Genomic DNA, 20,215 nt, shown 5'->3' with positions numbered 1-20,215 from the left:
TTGAAATCTCACTTAAGATAGCAGAATATGCACTTTGCAGGGCAATTACCTTCAAATGGAACGGACCTTTTACTAGATGTATAACCATGTTTTAAATTATAAGTTCAGGTAAATGGACAAAATTTGAATAATCAACTGAAGTGCTGTGTCAAGACAAAACTGCAGAAAGTAAGTATGTCATCTGAATAAATGAGTTTCTTTGCACATATTGCTATATATGTTCTTCCTGCTTGGCCAGGATTCTCCAGTTTGTATTACTTATTCAGCTCGATCAAGCATGTTCAGACTTTTTTTGCAAATGTGACCGAGGCTCAAAAATTTTAGCTACACGAGTCTGCATAGATTGCGATGACAAAATGCACATTACGCGGGCGGTGAGCAAGAGCTAAAACGTACAAATGAAGTATACTTTTGGCTTTTTCTGTTTCCACATACATGTATTTGTAGAGTACACAGTGGCAACTGCACCATAACGAATTGCTAGCGTGGAAGATGGATGAATGGAAAAGAAAGGGTGAAATGCCCGGGACCAGGCAAGGGATAAGCTGCCATCCATCCTCTTTCAGCAGTGATCCATCAGGGAGAAAGACTCCACGGAAGACTGACCCAGGAAAACAGAGGAAATCTACCTACAGAGCTGGTGTCAGGAGAGAGAATGGATCATTTGATGTGTTGTGTGTGTTTCTGTGATCACCCGATAATGCACCTTCAAGGTCACCTACATAAATTACACGTTACGCTGACGTAATGCGGTGCTAACTTTCAATTTTTCAAGTAAACCAACATAGTCCCTTGGGTTGCAATTTCATGAACCATAAATAGATTTTAGTTTGGCAACCTATTTGGGTCACCTTCAAAGGCACCTCCAAGTACCATCTCTGCAATCAATAACACTAAGGGTTAAAAGAATGTTCTTGGACTGATGGCTTATGGAAAGTTGCAAAGCCAAATTCAACCACAAAATTATATACAGTATGCAGACCACAACTCGTGGGCATCAGAATGAATATAGAGGTGGTCCATGCAGTCCAGCTGACAGTTTCCCATATCAGCACTAATCCCTCGACTCTGGACTCCAAAAGGTCTTTTCCGCATTAACCGAATGTGCTGAAAAATCTCAATTTGTAGGCCTGTCATATCCCCTTGCCCTGAGAGAAAGGCAATCTGTGGCGCTTAATAACATATGCTTTTCATCCCAAAAATCTTCTCAGTTCAAACTAAGAAGTCCAGGGATTATGGGATAATAATCAGATGTGCCATCCTGATGGTGGTTTATTCCATATTAGTTGATTTATTGCATCTTAGATGGTTCTTCTTGTTTTTTCTGTGGAATTTGCCATATTGTGTAAATATTATTGTAAGTATTAAAATACATAGAATCTGTAGACAGACAGACAGACAGACAGACAGACAATAGATAGAATTTGAAAGTATATTCAATAGCACACAAGGAAATAATTGATTAAGCTCAAAGTAAGTGTCACCACTTCAAATCTTTGGGCATACTCTGACCAGGAGCAGATGGCTTTGAATGATGCATTTTGTAGGAACAGTAAATATTGACAGGTGTGCTGGATGCCTTCTTCAGCTCTCTGTGGGCAGTCGAGAGAGGGCATACTAATTGGCAACCTCCACTGTGAGCCCAGACATTGGCAGCTGCCTGACAGATTCATGCCGACTGTGCTGGGCGAGCATGTACCGCACTTGACCTCTGCGTTCGTTCTTGCCAACAATTGCTCCAAAGACAATGTGAATGCTTGGACAAGAAGTCATTTTGAACAGATCTGACATCAATTGCGGTCCTGAACTCCTTGGTGAATTGAAATCGATTGCCTTACCTGGGCCCGTTTGACTTTTTAAAATCGCAACTTCAGCCTTTGCACACTGGGAAAATAAGTCTCGACTTCTGTGATAGCCACAAAACTTTTGTACTGGACTGCGAAGACTCCAATTCAACTTATGCCTTATTACTTGTTAATTTTTGTGGAAAGTGTTTTAGTCCTAAATATTTTTTCAACTAAATGCCTATAACTGATATATAATCCAACTGAATTGGCGCTTGTACAGTACTTAAAATCTTCAATATCTCTTGACAATATATTTTTGTGGATTTTATAAAAATCACTGTACAGTTTATTATTAAGATCACTTCATTCTGTAATTTGTGTGGTATTGCTCACTTCGATACTGTTATACAAATGAAAAAAAAAATATATAAAATTTGCACCTTTGTTTATTTTATTATTGGTCTTGTGATTTGTTTCTTTGTTCTGGAGGTTTATTGGTCTTCACTGAGCTTGAGAAATTGAGGACCTAGTCTTTACTGCTTACTAACTTGCACTATAGTCTTAAAAACATGAAAACAAATGTCATGAGATGGATTTATGAAAAAACACTGTGATAACATTTTGCCATATCACCCACCCTAGTTGTAAACAAGACTCCTTTCAACATCAATTTCACTTTGATACCAGAAATGAAATGTTAGGTGCCGCACAAAAATGCAATGAGTAATTAGATTACTTCTTACAAAACAAGAAAGAGTACTTTACACATGTGTATTCAAAAAAATAAGTCAAGTAGAGAGTAGAAGCTGATGATATCTAGTTAAATAGTTAAGTATAATAACTAATTATATTTAATCAAATACTCTATTGTTTTTTTTTTTACTGTATAGCTTTACTTTATATATACATTGTGTTTGCTGCACAAGTGAGTGCTTCATTCTTTCTTAACAGAGTCGTCAAAACTTAATACAATACAAAAATTGGTTTCCTCAAACAGATCACCTTTATAGAAAGTACTTTACCTGAGGCTTTTGAGGAGATAGCACAGCAGGCAGTGCTCATGTTGCGAAAGGACATACTGTATAATGTAAGCTTGAGGAATTCCAGCCGAAGGGGAGAGAAAAGAAGAATTTTCCATCTTTCAGGGACAGTATCTCACATCTCTTGCAAGTACACAAGGACAAACCTCCTCTCCAGTTCACTTAGAAAAGGTGCTGTCTTAGGAAGGACACCCGTGTGCTAAGGAAAAGCACTCACAAGTGTCAACCCGGGGATTCAAGGAGCTTCTCTGTCTCTCTGTAAGTCTCAGTCAAACCCCTTCAAGTCCCCAATGTCTCATTTCCAGGCCCCCTTCAGCAGGGTCGACAGACCTCCGCCAGACAGATGACTTTACGGCCAACTTACATGCCTGTTTGATCAAGCAGGCGACACATAAATGTCAGCCCATGCAGATGGAGATGTGAAGCAGCAGTAAATCCGACAAAAGCCATCATAACCTTGGCTTGAAGCGGAAAGGTAAATTGGGGAAGGAGGGGAAAGGGCAAGGAAATCACAGTGTACAGGAAAGCCCTATGCTGGCTTACCTAAATGAAGCGAATGTAAATCATCTAAATGTAGCACAGGCTCCCCACAGATGCACTCTATCATCGACTGCACATTCATTATTTAGCGATGTAAAAGCTAATGAAGGAGCCGCAGGAGTGAGTCTTCAGGCCGGGCATGTGGCGTGTATGCACAATGTGGGGACATCTTCCCGAAATAGTGGGGAAACAATAGAAATGGATATTGTTTACGTCACTGGAACATATTAATTTAGAGTATTCCCATTGCCGTAATTTTCACACCAACTGTACAATACTTCCCAAGTGCAGATGGGTTTGCAGTAACGGGACCGTCAGAGTAATACCTTGCATACTTTTCAGAACTGAAACAGAAATGCCTTTTACAATCCAATTCAATTTCTGAATGGAGATGAAGAACTGCAAGGTATGACTCTGCTTTTTAACTAGAAAAACAAACTTTTAAGCTTGGCTTGACAGCCTTGTGTGAAAGGTAAAAAAAAAAAAGTTTAAAAAAGGTTTGACATTTAAAGGTTTAGGCCTTTTGGATAAATAAAGTAGATCGATAACTTTGACAGAGGCCTTGCACACTGGTGACAAGTGCTGCAAGAAAAACAGCGGTATTTTCTTGTAAATTTGCACCTCAGCATAGTCTAGTAGATTGTAAACCAGTATTAAATAGAAACAGCATATTCAGTGTATATGGACAAATTAATCTCTGCTGCTCTTTTGGGGCATTCTTATCCCACTCGTACTCCTGCTCCTACCTCTTTTATGTTGGACCTGCTGGTCAATAAAGATCCAGGAAGAAAGGTTTTGAATGTGGTAATAATATGAGATCTTTGAGACTCGGCTAGTGAAGAGCTATGATAAATCTGACTGCAACTCACTACTGCTCCAGTTACTGTATTCAGGTTTCTTTTGTCATTTTGTCTGACAATAGTGGGAGGAGTTAGTACCTACAAGACAACGTGTTTAAATTGCTCTACAGTTACACTGTTGATGCAGGATGTTAAACAATCTTAATTTACCTTCACTTGTGATTTATTCATTGTTATGTCTACGTGCCATGAGGATTACATGCAGGATTAGTTAGCAGAGTAGGTCATCACTGGATTCCAAAATACATCACATTATAGTTGTATGTGCTTCATCTGAAATCTGTTTTATGGCTAAAAGTTCCACTAAGTCAGCCACAAAATCTGACATTTTGTGCAAACCATCCAAAATATGTCTAAAAAAGACATATCGACCACACTTGTAAATGTCATATCAATACAAGGATCTGAAGTAGGCCTGTTCATGAAACATGACTGACAGAGTAATATATCAATATATAATAGTATCGCCGCCGTAGTAGAGAAAGATTAAGCAGAAAAGTAAAGGTGGAAAAATCTTGGTCTAAGATAAAAACAAAAAACTTCTGAACTGATGACAATGCACTGATAATGTTCCCTACTGTATTGGATATCACACAAGCCTTAGCGGAACTGTTTGATTAACGCAAATGGCATCACTGAAAACAATGATACCATTTAATGTGTTCTTAATGATATTGGTTGCACAGCTGTGCTCCGCATGGTGATTATCCTTAATGGATTAATTATTAACGTGCATTGTGGACGTTGAGTAATGCTATTTCAAATGGTGAAATCCACATGTTGAAATTCTTACTGTGACGATACAGTAGTTTTAATGAGGATTAAGTGCCGTGTGGGTTGAGCTTGAGCTCCTTGGTCTCAGCCCATACGGCTTTCTAATTAGAGGCCCGGTGGACTTAACCCTGTCTCATCGGCCCACACAGACGAGGGGCTCTATTAATTGGCTCTGGCCAGTTGTCATGGATCTTCATTTCATCATGGCTCCTTCAACCAGTATGAAGTCTGAAAAAAACATATTTCACTTGAGCAAATATTGACTCTAAAGAGCCAACATACCTCAAGCACCAGCAGCTTCCAGTGTTGATTACCTGCATGATCCACCACGATTGGCTCTGCATTCTCAATTTCACTGCATGTTTTTAAAAAAAAATGTATTTCTTTTCACACTTGTTATGTCCTTGTTGTTTCTTTTGTTCATTTCTAGCAATTACTGTTGTTAGACTGTATTTTTTTAAAGTGGCTGTTAATAAATCCAAGTAAATTTAAGAAACATACTTTCACTTCAATACAAAATGTGACCGTTTAATTTAATTTAATTTGATCGTTTGGTCTATTGTTGCTCATTCTGAATCTGAACGTAATTCTAATTTTAATTTGCCACTCCATTTTTTTCTCACTACGGTCATTTACACACATTTTAATGTGTTAAAGGGTCCATTTACACCAAAGTTGATACCTATTACAATAAGTTTCAATAATCATTCTAATTCTAATATTGGGATTTATGCAACATTGAAGAACTTGTGCATTTAAATCAGAACACAACAAAATGTGTGCATATACCTAGTATAGTATTGTTCGGTGGTATGGATGCTAATATACTTTATGTTATTTCTTTATACAGTAGTTGCCATTCTTTGTTTAAATGACCTTTACAACCATATGCAAATACAGAAATGAATCACTTAAATTTTTATGGTGAATATGCACAGAGTACTAGTTCTGTAAAAACAATAAAGATTTAATAAAATTGTCACTATATAGATCTTTCAGGGTTGAATGTGTTTTTAGAAAGTGGATTTTTAGAGGAAAGCAGAAAGCATGGCCTCTGTGCAAAAGAAAATGAACTGTGAAAAAGTGCCATGATTTGCTCAGCCTGATTGAGACTGTATGAAATTTGATATTTGGTCTTTCTTTGGTCTTTTAAGGCTTTACCAAAAGCCTAAATGCACCCCTTGCCCATATTGAACGCTCTTTCTTTCTCTGTCGCTTTCAATCTATTTCTTTTCTCCCGTCCTCCTCTCTGTAAGACCAAGGAATTGATGGGGCCGGAAGCCAGAGCATGTAGAGCGGTTAGAAGTACTCATCTTTGACAGGAATGGAGGTGAGATTCCCGACCCATTCAGCTCTCGCTGTGCAGACAAATCAGAGAGATCAAGAAGGGTGAGGAACATGTGAGCTTTTCCCGGCTGACTCATGCTTTGCCTCCGGATGTTCAGTGATCCCCCGCCGACACGGCAAGCTACTAAACCACACAATTGACCTGGGTTTATAGATGTAAGAATGCCCGATTTGTTAGTCTTTGATGTGCATAGACACCATCTCATACAGACATTTTCCTATTTATTTTGCAGATGACAAAAAAGTTTAGGCTGTAACCGGGCTGTGGAATAAAGGACTAATCAGGGTCTTGTTGTTATGTCTGATAGTTTGGATTAATGGTGATGATGTGTGGTTATTATATAGACGGTTTCAACGACAAGGCATAAACAAACGTTACTGCGCATTAATGCTTTTGTGGCCCTAATTTAACTTCCGATAGACATCCCAATAGTCTTCTACAGTTTTAAACAAGCAAAATATGTTTGCTGCGTGAATCAGTCGGATTGATTAAAAATCCAAATTCATTCTCTGCCAGCAGGATGTGCTTTAAGCATGAGAAATGGATGTTTCCCTGGTAACGGCTGTAGACAAAGCAGCTCTGAGCTCAAAAACGCTTCCTTACATGCAGGATGAAATGAAAATGACAGTCTTGCTTTAGAAATACAGTGATATAAAAACACCCACGCCTCGGTTTGATTTTTAAACGTGCATTACGCGCTCATGCTTTTTCAACTAAACCTTTTGGAAGATCTGTCAGTTTTGATATCGTGGCAGGTCGCCACAAATGAATCAACATATGGGAGGCACATACCACAGCACATTGACCTGAGACCAACTTCATTAATCAACATTAGCTGCGTTTGTAGTTGGTGGCACTAACCAGACCGATAAACACACACAGACCGGAAGTTAACTCGGGCCAGGCGAAGTGCGCCCGATGAAACCGTCTATATTCTTTGGAGAAAAGTCTGGCTGGTAGTCAACTTTGAATGTGGAAAATAAAATAAAATGGCATTTATTTAAAGCTGCAGTCCATAAGGTTTGTCTCTTTTGCAAAGTTCTCTTTGCAATTGCAGTTTTTTATTGCAGTATAATGATCCTTCGCAAATGAATCTAATGATTGGATGTGTGGTTGTAAATCACTGCACTTTTGTCGATACTATGCTTCGAAATCACAAATTATACAGCTTGGAAAAATGACCCAAAAAGGTTTTTTAACGGATTTTTATTATCTGTAACAAGTCTGCAACTTTTGTTCTGACCAACTGAGGAAAAAAACAATTACAATAATTTGCAATACCAATGGTTTCACAAATCCTTTCTGTATTACAAACCAACATCAAAATAATAAGATTAATTATTCAAGCCGCTGTAAAAAAAAAGCTATAAATGAGCATCCTCACATGTTATATAGTCTATAAGCTGGGATGCCTTATTTATGTTTATAGACATATAATAACGAATATAATAATAATATAATAACGCCACATGCTCAGATTTCCTGTGAATGTCTCCCAGTACTTTTGAACACTGGATTTGAACACTGGCTGACTATGTAAAACAGATTTGGGATCCTTTTTAACCAGAAAAAGTTACAGACTGCAGCTTTAGCAACTATAATGAAAAAATGCAGTAAACTGTCATAAGAACACAAACACACACACACACACACACACATACATATATATATATATATATATACCCTTTTATTCCTGAAAAGTAGCCACAATTAGTTACAGTATAGCTATATGCAACTCCACTGACTATTAGAGTGCAAATGTTTTAATGAAGCATCCAGGCATTTTTTATCAGGTTATAACTGTACATTTTACAGTTTTATGAGCTTTTTTTATATATAGTGGATGCCTGTAGTGCTTCATTAGTGCCTCTGACATCCAGAGGGAAATTAGAAGAAGAAGAAGGAGATGATTGATCGGAGTTGCTACCCTGATGTTTATCTTTTTTACTGGCTCATTGCATTTGTCTCCGCCTGCCACCCCTTGATCAATAATGTAAATTCCAGCAATAACTGAAGCTGATTAATATTGAGAGCAGAAGTCTTAACTCAAGGCCTGAGAGCCATTAGGAACGCACAGGAGCATATCCACATACACAGGCACATCTTTATCTGACCTCACGCTAAACATCTGATTGATACACCCTTTTACAATAGAGCACTGTGCCGCCACAGAAATGTTATTAGCTATGCCACAAATGAAATATTACTCATAAATGTCTTTAATACAATCATTTCAGATCGTAACCTTGAATAAATGGATGCATTTATGTTCAGTTCGGATTTGGGATGTTCTTGCTGATGCTCTGAAGATGGCACAACACTGCAACTCTACTGTTAACTTTCTTTAACTTTTTAGTTAGGTAGCTTAGTTTATCAAAAAAGTTTACTAGCAACTAAATTACAGTGGATAAATAATTCATTACAGTTACACATTATTGGGATAGTTCACCTTTGACACGTCAGTCTTTAGTCCTGTAAGCAGTGCTCTAAATGTAATTATATTGCATTTTATTTTATTTTATATTGAAGTTTATTTTTTCATAGATTACATGATATTCTATATTTTATATAGTAGGCCTACATGTTATAAAAAAATGCTACTAAATGCATTGATTTTCCCTAATTCTTCTTCTCTCTTGTAGTTTGTTTTAAGTTTACTTTTTAAAAAAATTATTTTTAGTGTTAAAGAGATTAATTTAAATTTTCTTCTTTATGACTGAATTAATTATATACACTGACTGCATATCTTACAATAACCCAAGTATAATGTTTAATAGATTTCATTATTATGTCAAATAATGGAATATATTTTTCTCCTTGCTTTTTTATATGCATATGTACATATATATTGTTAAAGGTACGTTTATAAGTTTAAAAGTAATATAAAGATTCATACAGTATTCTACCCAAAACTGAATATAAATAATGTAATGCCAGCTAACTCTCATTAATTAATATCTGATGGGAGATCATCAAAATAAAGTATTAGCAAGTCATTAAATATATAGAAGTCTACTAATATTTCAATGACTGTAATTGCAAAGTTACTGAATGTCTAAAGTTTTATTAGGATGTCTAAGTTTTTATGATTGCACTTGTGCGAACAGGAAGTACATCTTAAGGAAGCCCTATGCCATTAGACTTATTTATGGTCATGTCCACCAGGCACTGATAATATACAATACATGTATTGGTTTCAAAAATATAGAAATAAAACACAGAATAAATGGGGCCTTTTTTAAACTACATTATATTTAAGTTTATACTAAGTCTAGATTAGTAAGTTAACTCACAAGATCGACCGTCCTGACCTTTCTAAAAGGTAAATACAGACTTTCTGACTTGAACTGAATGTAGCATTAGTGACAGAGAACTTTGACCCTTCGTTTCTGCAAATCTTTTTTTCTTCCCGTATTCTCTCGGTTTCTTTGCAGCTCAGTTACTGGGCAAAGATGAGAAGAAAGATCCAGAAGAACCTAGTTTCCACTCATAACCTCGAGTTCTGTTCTCTGAAAAAGCTTTTAGTCTAATTTATTCCCTCATCTCAACATCATCTCAACTTCAGCTTTAATTTCTCAAATTAATGAACCCTCAGAGAAATTACCAGAAATACATTTACTGCTGTTCAATGACCCGGACGACTATTTTTTCCTCTCCATGGTATAATTAACGGCTCATTTTAAATTATATTGTTATACTGTAAAAGCTATTTTTTAAATAAGTTCCGATTTAAAAATGTGATTAGATAAGCCGTGTGTAAAGCCTTTTTTTTTGGCTTATAATCATACACCTGTGACGGTGCAGCAGTAAAATGTGTTACGCTAATTACTACAGTAACTATTTTTTGGCAGATGAATTAGATGAGATAGATGAGTACCACTTCAAATTAGGTGTCCTTAATTACTATGTACATACATTGAAGTTTATCTTTTAATAAAATGCACTTATTGTGTTCATACGTATTTTTACCTTGCACTTATATAAAAAAAATACCTATAAGTAATCAAATCTGTAATTAATGTCTGTAATTATGTTTATAATTACAATGTTAAACTATCACTTAGACCCTTAAACCAAACCTGCCCTTAATGTTACACACATCCCGCCTAAATAGCGTCAAGTGTTTTGCGATACAATATGAGCACAATAATTACTGTATTTATTTTTTAAATTAAGTATATCTATATATATATCATATTATAGTATATTAATGTGGTAATATTTTATTCCATTCACTAAATAATGTTGCCATTGTTTTAAGCTAATATCCTCTACAGTATATGTTCTACACTGATTAGTGGAATTTCATACCTAAGTACATGATAATTGTAAAATTGAGTGGGTTTTTGTTTTGTTTTGTTTCCAAACAGTTTATTGCTTTATTTTAAAATTGATATTTCTAAATTTTTAATATTGGATGAGTCATATCAATTGATTAATGTGCAAGTAACATTAATAATGCACAACAACACGATTCTTGAAAAGAAAATTGCAAAGTTTATTTGTTAATGCTGTATTTTAAGTTGTCCTTGTTAAATGTCATATCAATATATCATTTTTTTTCTCTCCCACCCTACAACAATAATTACTGTTTTTGCATTATTGTAAGTGGTAGTTTAAGGTTGTGTAGGTGTAGCCATTAATAAAACACAAAATTGTTGTTAGCCTCTTGTTATGGTGCATCTGTTCTAGCCACAACCATCTATCGTGAATTCTGAAATATACTATATATATATATATATATATATATATATATATATATATATATATATATATATATATATATATACTATATACAAGGCAGTGTCATTTCAACTTGGCTACAAAAGTCTTTTGAATAATTCTGGGTGTAGAACTACATGATCCAGATTGATCCAGCAATCAGAGAAGTCGCTTTTACCAAAAATTGCTTTTGGCTCTTCAATGACTTCACTCAGAAACAAAAAATAAAAGGAAAAGGCCATTTCTAATAATTTCTTCCAAGAGCAAGACGGCCTGTTGTATCATTTGTAAAGGAAATCATAAATAGATTGTCCCGATTAGCAGTCTGTGTGATATGACTGAATGTTTTCCCCTCATATCTCAGGGCACAGGTGGCGTGGGTGAAGCGTGGCCCACGGAGGGAGAAAAATAGAGGGATTATGACCCATGAAAAAAAAGGAAAAAAACACATTCCCTGCAATGAGGTTTTTCATTTATATGGGTGAAATGAGAGCCTGAAATTTAAGTATATTATATAATTCCTCACAGCTTACTGATCTAGTCAAGCACTGTGGTGTCGTTTATAGAGATGGCAGGGAACTATGCAGCAGAAATAGTCAAGAAATTCTTCTCCTGAAGGTGCAGGTCAGAGCTTTGAATCATGAAATATAAAGACAGCGGAGATGTGTCTGTGCTGTGCTATCAGGAAGAGCGAAAGTCTCTTAGCCCTCTATCAATATATGTGAGTTACAAAATTATTTGTATATGCACTATCATGCTCACTGTCCTGTTAGCAGCTCGTCTGGCTGACAGAAAGACTAAACTGCTGTATCAGATGCTGCTGTCATCCAAGCGAAGCTGCTGTTCTGCTGTCAAGTACTGCAATGGCATAGTGAGTTCATTGCTTTTGTTGGTCTTTGCCGATGCAGCTTGATTCCCATTAAGTTATGAAGACGCCATTTCTTAATGTTCTATGCACATTTAAAATGTTTGGGGTTTTTTTCTACCTGGTCTCACGGCATAGACTTACCTGGGTGCACTTTTAGCAAGACAAAAAAAATATAACAATTACATATCTCTTAAGCGTAAAGAACACTGGAGGCAGTAAAACTCTATCACCTTTTAACACAATTACTTGAATAATATCACGTGACTTAAAATAATATTAATATGCTGGGAGATTTCATAACTGATTCTTTTGGACGTTAGCATCACACATATCAGCTTTATGTCTACAGTGAGAGTTACAGCTCGACAAAATACTTCAAATGTGCGTAAAAGGAAGTTGAAATGACACTGTGTCAGGAAAGATGAGCAGACCCAATTGCAAAAAAAAAAAAATAATAAATAGTTTATTTGACAAACAAGGGTTCTTGTGTAATTGTCCAAAAAGGTAAAATAGCTGGCCGTCGACTCCAGCCACAATCCCAGATGCAGAGGATGTGAAGGATGGCTCATCAAACGGACACCATGAGATGGGACGAAGGGTGAACCAGACCCAACTGGTGGGGCGGGAAAAAGGTGGCAGTCAAGCGGTAACTGGGGAGCCTCACGCTGTAGCCACGTCCAGCATCCACCCGCTAGAGGACCGAGACAGGAACTGGCACCCGAAGGTTGTCTGTGAGAGGAGAGTCCTGAGCCGGTAAAAGGTGGGCTGGAGAGATGGGGCCAAAAAGGGGAAAACGAGAAACAAACAAAAAGTCAACAAGGCAAAAATGGTACTAACTAGACTGAAAACAGGACTAAGACTGGACAAACTTGATCAAACTAGCAAACTGCGGTTCAGAGTCAGAATGCACCAACATCAAACAACGGACTGACAAAAGGACAGAAAACACAAGGCGATTAAGTAGGGAGGATAATTGACAGAAATGGGGTGCAGGAGTGTGAAACAATTAGGGTTAACAAGAGGGGAGGGGTTAACAGCAAAGCACATGGCGAGCTGTCAAAACAAAGGCCATGTGCTCCAGGACAACAAAACACAAGACAAACACAACAGGCCACTGCCAACCCCTGACACTTTTTATATTGGTTTTGTTTGATTTATTAACACGATTTGGTAGGTTTAGGGTTGAATTTAGTGTAGGGCATATTTCCAACATGATAAAGAATTGACTTTAAGTGATAGAGCCTGGATATTTCATGTAATACAAACACTTATCAAAGTGATAAAACATGGGTTCACATATTGAACTTTTGTTTTAGCGCCATTCACTAGACATTTCTCTTTGACACTGTATTTCTCTCTGAAATATAATAATAGGTAATTATGCAAAATATATATTTTAGTTTTTTCGGAAACCATGTTGATTAGTGATTTGTAAAATGCAAGTCAGCAGCTTGAGAGTCCAACAAAACAAAGACAGACAGATTTAAGGGCTCTTTAGCAAGAGACTGAACATTTACAACTTTATTACCTGTAATCCATAGCCTCCAGCAAACAGGGAAGTCAGATTATTTTCCGCAAATTAGTTTTATCAGACAGTCTGTTTGAATTGATTGTATTCTCAGTTTAAATGAGTAGAGGTTTTACAAATACTGCACTTGTCACAACTTCAGCAGAATTAGAGAGAACTGAAACTTTAAGTTTGAAAGTTTGTTTAATAAAAAAAAAAAATCAGCTCTGCTGCAGTTCTCTCTGCCTCTCGGTTTCCTGTTTTCTGTCCATTTACACACACACACTTCATTTCTGTGAACACCTTTAAAGTGACCTTTAAAGATAAATTAAAATTCAGCTTGACTCTTACGCGAACTACAGCTGTTCACATAAAGCAAAAATGTTGTTCTGCAAAGCTCCAAAGACTTCAATCACTGACACCAAAGGTCAAGACTTTATATAGATATCTATTAAACTTTTTTTTTTTTTAGTAAACTGCTTTAGTGCTGTGAGCAATGTTAGGAAGCTACTGAAGTTTTTCAACATAGTAGTTGGCGTAGTTTAACGTCAACATTTTAATCCAAAAATTAAGTTTTGACCATATCTCTACACCATAATCTAAAATCACAGGAAATGATAGATGAATGACACTGATGCGCCAACACCAAACACTGATTGTAAGCCTAAACTTCACAAAAAACTATAAACCAGTTCTTCAAATCTGATTGGTTAATCACAATGTTATTCCAGGGTCAACAAAAATGTTGATCCAGGAACACGATTGCACTCAGCAAAATTAGGTTCTGTGTAGTTGGCTACACCGTTGTGAAAAAAAGGTGTGCTGTACAGCATTAAATTTGCTTTTAGCACAATATTATCGATAATGGAATATTAATGAAATAAAAGGAAACGTAAGTGATTATGTTACCTGATATAATCGAGTGCACTTTTAAACAACTTCACTTTGTAATAAAATCTGATTAAAATGTTAAGCAACACTTTATCTTAAGGTTATACTCATTAGTTGCTTGTTAGCATGCATATTACTAGAATATTAACCATTTATTACTGCTAATTGAGCACATATTAATGCTTTATTCTACATGACCTTATTCTACATCCATAATCCTAATCCATCCCAATACCTAAACTTATCGACTACCTTGCTATCTATTAATAAGAAGCAAATTAAGAATTTGTTGAGGGGAAAAGTCGTAGTTATTAGATAACGAGCGTTATAGTACCTATTCTAAAGTGTTACCAAAGATTAACATACATTTTAAATGTCTTTTTGTTGTGTTTCTGATTGTTCTGCTAAGCATTAAACAAAAGGTTTTGCTAGAAAAAAAAAGTGTAAAATATCGAAATGTAAGAGAATTGTAAATGTTTGATTATTGCCACTGCTAAAAAGCCACAATGCGGTGTGACATAAAAAAAAATTGTGATGAAGCACAATGGAGCAATACTCACACTACATTGGAATAAGTATCTCATTATAACTTCTGTCATGGCACTGAAAAATGTTAAGTTAATAGCACTGCTACTTTTGGCTCCCCAAATGTCTTTGATGTAGTTAAATCCGCAGTTTAATTTGAAATCAAGATGACTTTAAAATCAATGCTAAATCCTTTCTTGAGGCAAATGTTTGGCTGATGCTTAATGTACTTAGAGCACGAAAGCAAAACACAAGGAATCCATATCAAATTGAACAAATATGCTTATGGATGTGCGACATTTTCACTCGCTCCTACTTGACATGGCACAACTTCAGACAGCGGAGGATCTCACAAAACAAGCATTTGAACAGATAATACTTTCATCGCAACTGCAGGAAGTTAATCCTATTAGAACCCAGCTGTCGTCATGGTAACCCCTGCGTTTTTAATCATTTTGTACCAGGATCTTTCTGCCCATTTTCTCACGGAAAGCTACTGTGAACGTTTTTTTTCCATCCAGTCTTTGGCTCGTGACAGCTAAGGAACAGTTGGAATGGAGGATATCCCTGCTCGCAGGCACATTTCATACTGTCTCTAGGATCAGAGATAATGCTGTAATTATGCAAGGGATGTTGAGTGATTCTGTGACAGCCCTGTCAGATCTCAGGCAGATTGTCAAGCTCTTTTCAATCTAGCTTTTGTCACAGCTGTGTGAGTAGAAAGAAAGAGAGGAAGCGATGCACGGCCCACCACGCGCTGCATGACTGCAGACTCCATCAACATCTACCCCTGTCTCTCCGCCTGAGACAGATTTCGCCACATCCCCGCAATCCAGCATTCACCACTGAGAATCCGCCGAGTTCTTCTCGTGCAGACAAGCCTATATGTCATTCTTTTTAGGTTGTGCACACATATACAACCTTGGCTACATGCGAATTTGTAGCCGTGGGCATGAAAACCAAGCAAAGCATTAATAGTAAAGGTGCGTCTTCTGGCACCAATCTAGATTTTCACAAACAGAAAAATTTGGCTCTATGACGCTTTTGAATCGAAACAATACATCCCTAGTAACACCATATCGCATTTGAGTTTAGATCGCATGCTGGAGTAGCTTGTTGCTATTATTTATTCTCAAATATTGCTTATGCAGAATATAGTTTCTATTAATTATGCGCTGAATTACGTGATCTGAAGAGCACTGTCTGTTTTCTTCCACATGCGTGAGTGTTATGAGTCAGAGCGCATTTACGCTAGATCTGTCAGTCAGGTAACTCCTGCCTTTCCATATTAAAAAAAAAATGAGAGAATAATTTTTTCATACACGTGAAATATGAAAGCAAACAGACATATGATTATGACAATATATTTTCTGTATGTGTGCAAGTTCAGTCCATTATTAAACATACAATTACTTTAAATATTATAAATATTAATAACTCCAAATCACAATCTGTGTTAATATAACTCAATAAAGGTTTAAATTGGGGTTTAATAAAAAACATTAAACATTAATAGTCACATTAAATCACTTTATGTAGCATCAAGTCTTTCACACATATGACACTTTTTATTTGAATAAAACAGGTTAAGTAAAAAATATTATTATGCAATAGTTTTCTACCTGACTGTTTATGGACACCGAATGGAGGTAAATTAAGTTTGAAACACTGAATGAGCTTTTATATGAGACATTTCAATAAGTTGTACGTACTATCTCTTAAAAAATATCCATACTTTTGATGATAGTACATTGTTTATTACAAAATAACTAAGCTTTTTGCGATTATTGGACAGCAAATGCACTTTAAATAATATGAAGTTCAAGACAGAACACAGCATATGAGGCGATATTAGTGATAAGTAAATGAGAATTCTTAACGATATTGCCAATATCCACACAGCTGACAGCATTACCTGTTCAAACAGATGCTGCTTTTGTGGCACGCTTTGCCCGCACTTCTCCGGCATTCTGATTTCTCTACGCACTGCCCAACTAAGCTGCGTTTGCTGTGATATTTTTCCTGGATCAGCATCTTTGTTGACCCTGGAACAACATTGTGTTTAGCCAATCAGATCTGAAGAATCTGGTTTGCATTGGCCCCTCAAATATAGACCCTAGCTCAGCATTGGCCCGAGACAATCCTACAGCCAGAACCGACCCAAGGAATAAGGTATGAGGAGCCCCAAATAAAATTCTGCTTAGGGCCCCATAAAGGCTTGGGCTGTCCCTGCCTACAGCTTATTCAGAACTGTAAAGAGTCTATTTTGTGCACTCAGGTTGTGCTTTATAAAATAAAGGAAACAACAAGATGTACTTTCTGCTGTCTAGGTATTAAACAGGACCGCTGATGACCCCGAAACTCAATAGACATTCATTAAACACTGTCTGAGCTTGTCTTATATGTCTCATTGTCTTGGCAGTATATGGTCTCATATTGTTTCCACCAGCAAAGCACATTTTTTTCATTACTGCAATTGATGGATGTCTGAAACTTTAAAATAAGGAGAAGCCAAAGCATCCCAATGTCAGGCCCTGTGTCTAAGCTCTGCTTAGAGTCTACTCTTTCTCCTAATCCACAGGCAGATGAACAATAAGGTCAGTTTTGAGGTGCATGTTGCACAGCCTTATGTAAAAGACTGCTAATCTAGCCATAAAATCTGCAGCAGATTTTGTCCAAGATCTCAATAAGATCATATCATCCATTTGACAAGTAGCAAGCCTGAAAGACAGAAAAAATCTCACAATGTACACCTTCAGACTCCACAAAGACCTGATCAAAATTAGCAAAACGACCTTTGTTTCTCACCTATTACGCCCCACTTACAGACTGGAGCTCATTAGATTTAATGCTTAAATGATTGTAGGTGCATTTCTAAGGTGCCACCGCAGGTCTTAATGAGACTGAGAGAGAGAGAGAGAAATCATGTCAAAAAGCCATTGTGGTTTGAATCAGAATACCAAAAACCGCTGAGCGTCAAGAACTGCAGTTTTCATTATGGTGAATGGGGGACAAAAACAATACTTTTTCCATTAAATAACTACACATTTTTGTTATAATTCCCCACCAGCTAAGAATACTCAGGTCCTGATATTGCTGAGTTCTATGTGCTCCTGGAATAACATTTTAAGCCAAAAATAAAATGTTGACCATATGTCTACACCTAAACCTAACCTTACCCATGAGTAATGCCTAAAATCAGAGGAAATGATAGATGCATGACACTGAAACAAACACTGATTGTAAGCCTAAACCTCAAAAAAACTATAAACTGGTTCTTCATATCTGATTGGTTAATAAACAATGTTGTTCCAGGGTCAACAAAGACACTGATCAGATTGCACGTTGAACTCAGCAAAATCAGGTGGTTCTGCCTCAAAATACAGCAGTCCACAGATTGAATGCATTCTTTTTTTCTGACTACTTGATGCATATTGTACACAAAAGTCCCCATCTCTATACATCTTTCATAAATCATATTTATTATGCTAATTTGGAGCTCAAAACATTTCTTATTATTAATAGTTGTGCCGTTTAATATATTTTTGACATAACCAGTGTCACTGCCTCTTCTCTGGCATGGAGGACATCAACAAAGATGATGTGACTGCGTGAGAGCTGCTTATGATGGTTATTACTTTCACTTGAACACTGGTATCAGCTTCTATGCGTGATAGAAGTGAGGTGTCCAATAGCCAGAGACATGTTAGACAGGCAGTGCCGCTGTCATATGTGCGTGAACATGTTCTCTGTGCTGCCCGGCCATGGCTCATCCCGTTAAGACAGAAATGTCACTATGCTGGCTCAAATCACCTGTCTGAATAATGAAACGCACGGTGGATTTTTTATTTTTTTTCTTCCTTTCTCTGCGGATGTTCCAGAGGAAGACAGATGAGTGAAATTAATCAGTAATAAACCCAACGATGAGCAGTACTCCCAGAATTATTACAGCGAGCGTTCTGATGAATAGCGGCTTATTATATATTCCACACCTCACACCAACAATTCAAATATTTCACAGTGATTTTTCTCACACCATTAAACTGAGTGTTTTCGGCAGGGTTTGAGGGGTCTATCATAAAACTAATCTGAAATTTTCATATGGGCTTTTTCCTCTCAATTGATCCCTGGTATGTATAGCATTTAATGGAATATATTGGTCACGTTTTGTGATGAATCAGTGTGCTTACATGCATTTCGTGATTTTATATGACTGTAAATAATTACAAAACACAATATTTTTTTTGGTTTAACCCTACACAGCAGCTGGTATCATCTGAAACAAGGTCGGCATTACTGATATATTTTGGTGGCAACATCACATACATATACATTGACCAGATGTTTATTATTAAGACAATAAATGTTCGTGATATCACTACTATTATCACAATCTATAAAAAGTGGATTGAGACTACAAAAATTTCTCAAAAAGTCTCTGTATTACATTTACTCACGCACTTTGTTATTTCTTTTCTTCTCCCATAATCTCAAAGCGTGCTCTTTTCCTATGTAAAGAAATATCGCGAATGATGTTACGCTGTCATGTGTTCCAAATATGACACAAAAAGGAAAAGAAAAAAACCCTTCTTTTCTTCACACTTATTCAGCACTCTCCTTCGTCAAATGATAACACAACAAAGCCAAACACTTAGCTTCCATTGTGGTCCTTGATGTGGCCCGCGCTACCTCCAAGATAAACTGCTCCAAGGTTGGCATCGGTTACTATAATATATCGCGTAAAAATAAAACATATTGTGTTTGAAGTCACATCAAGCAACCACATTTTGGAAGTTCTCATGAGAGCGACCGCATCTATTTTTACTCTCGCGAAAACTCTCCTGAAAACGAGGGTGCAATGTGGTATAAACAAGGCGAGAGCCTGATGCGAAATATAACCTTTTCAAACAAACAAATAACTGAATGAATAAATAATAAATCCATCAGTCTTGTGGATATTAAAACGCATTGCCCGACAAAGAATGTGGTTTAGTTCTTGATTTCCCTTTTAACAAGTCTGTTCTTAAAGGAACAGTTAGCTCTAGAATTCAAATGTGCTTTTAATTCACTCTCAGGCCATCCAAGATGTAGATGAGTTTGTTTATATTCATATTCTTCTATTCAAAGCAGGTTACATTTTGCCAGTTGTTAATTTCATAAGAGTCTTGATGCAGCGCTAGGGAATTGGGCTGAGAAGGCCAGAGGCCCCAAATTATTTTATTATAAGGTCTTCTGTGCATCGAGATTTATGCTTTCATGCATTAACATACTTTCATTATACCATTTAAAAAGGAAATACAGCTGCTACAAGTATCTTAACTTACTTACAGTCATAAAATTAGATGAATTGTTA

Source organism: Puntigrus tetrazona, chromosome 24 (genome assembly GCF_018831695.1).
Source record: "Puntigrus tetrazona isolate hp1 chromosome 24, ASM1883169v1, whole genome shotgun sequence".
Classification (NCBI taxonomy): domain Eukaryota; kingdom Metazoa; phylum Chordata; class Actinopteri; order Cypriniformes; family Cyprinidae; genus Puntigrus; species Puntigrus tetrazona.
The sequence above is the reverse complement of the archived record's forward strand: the minus strand, read 5'-3'. Positions refer to the sequence as shown.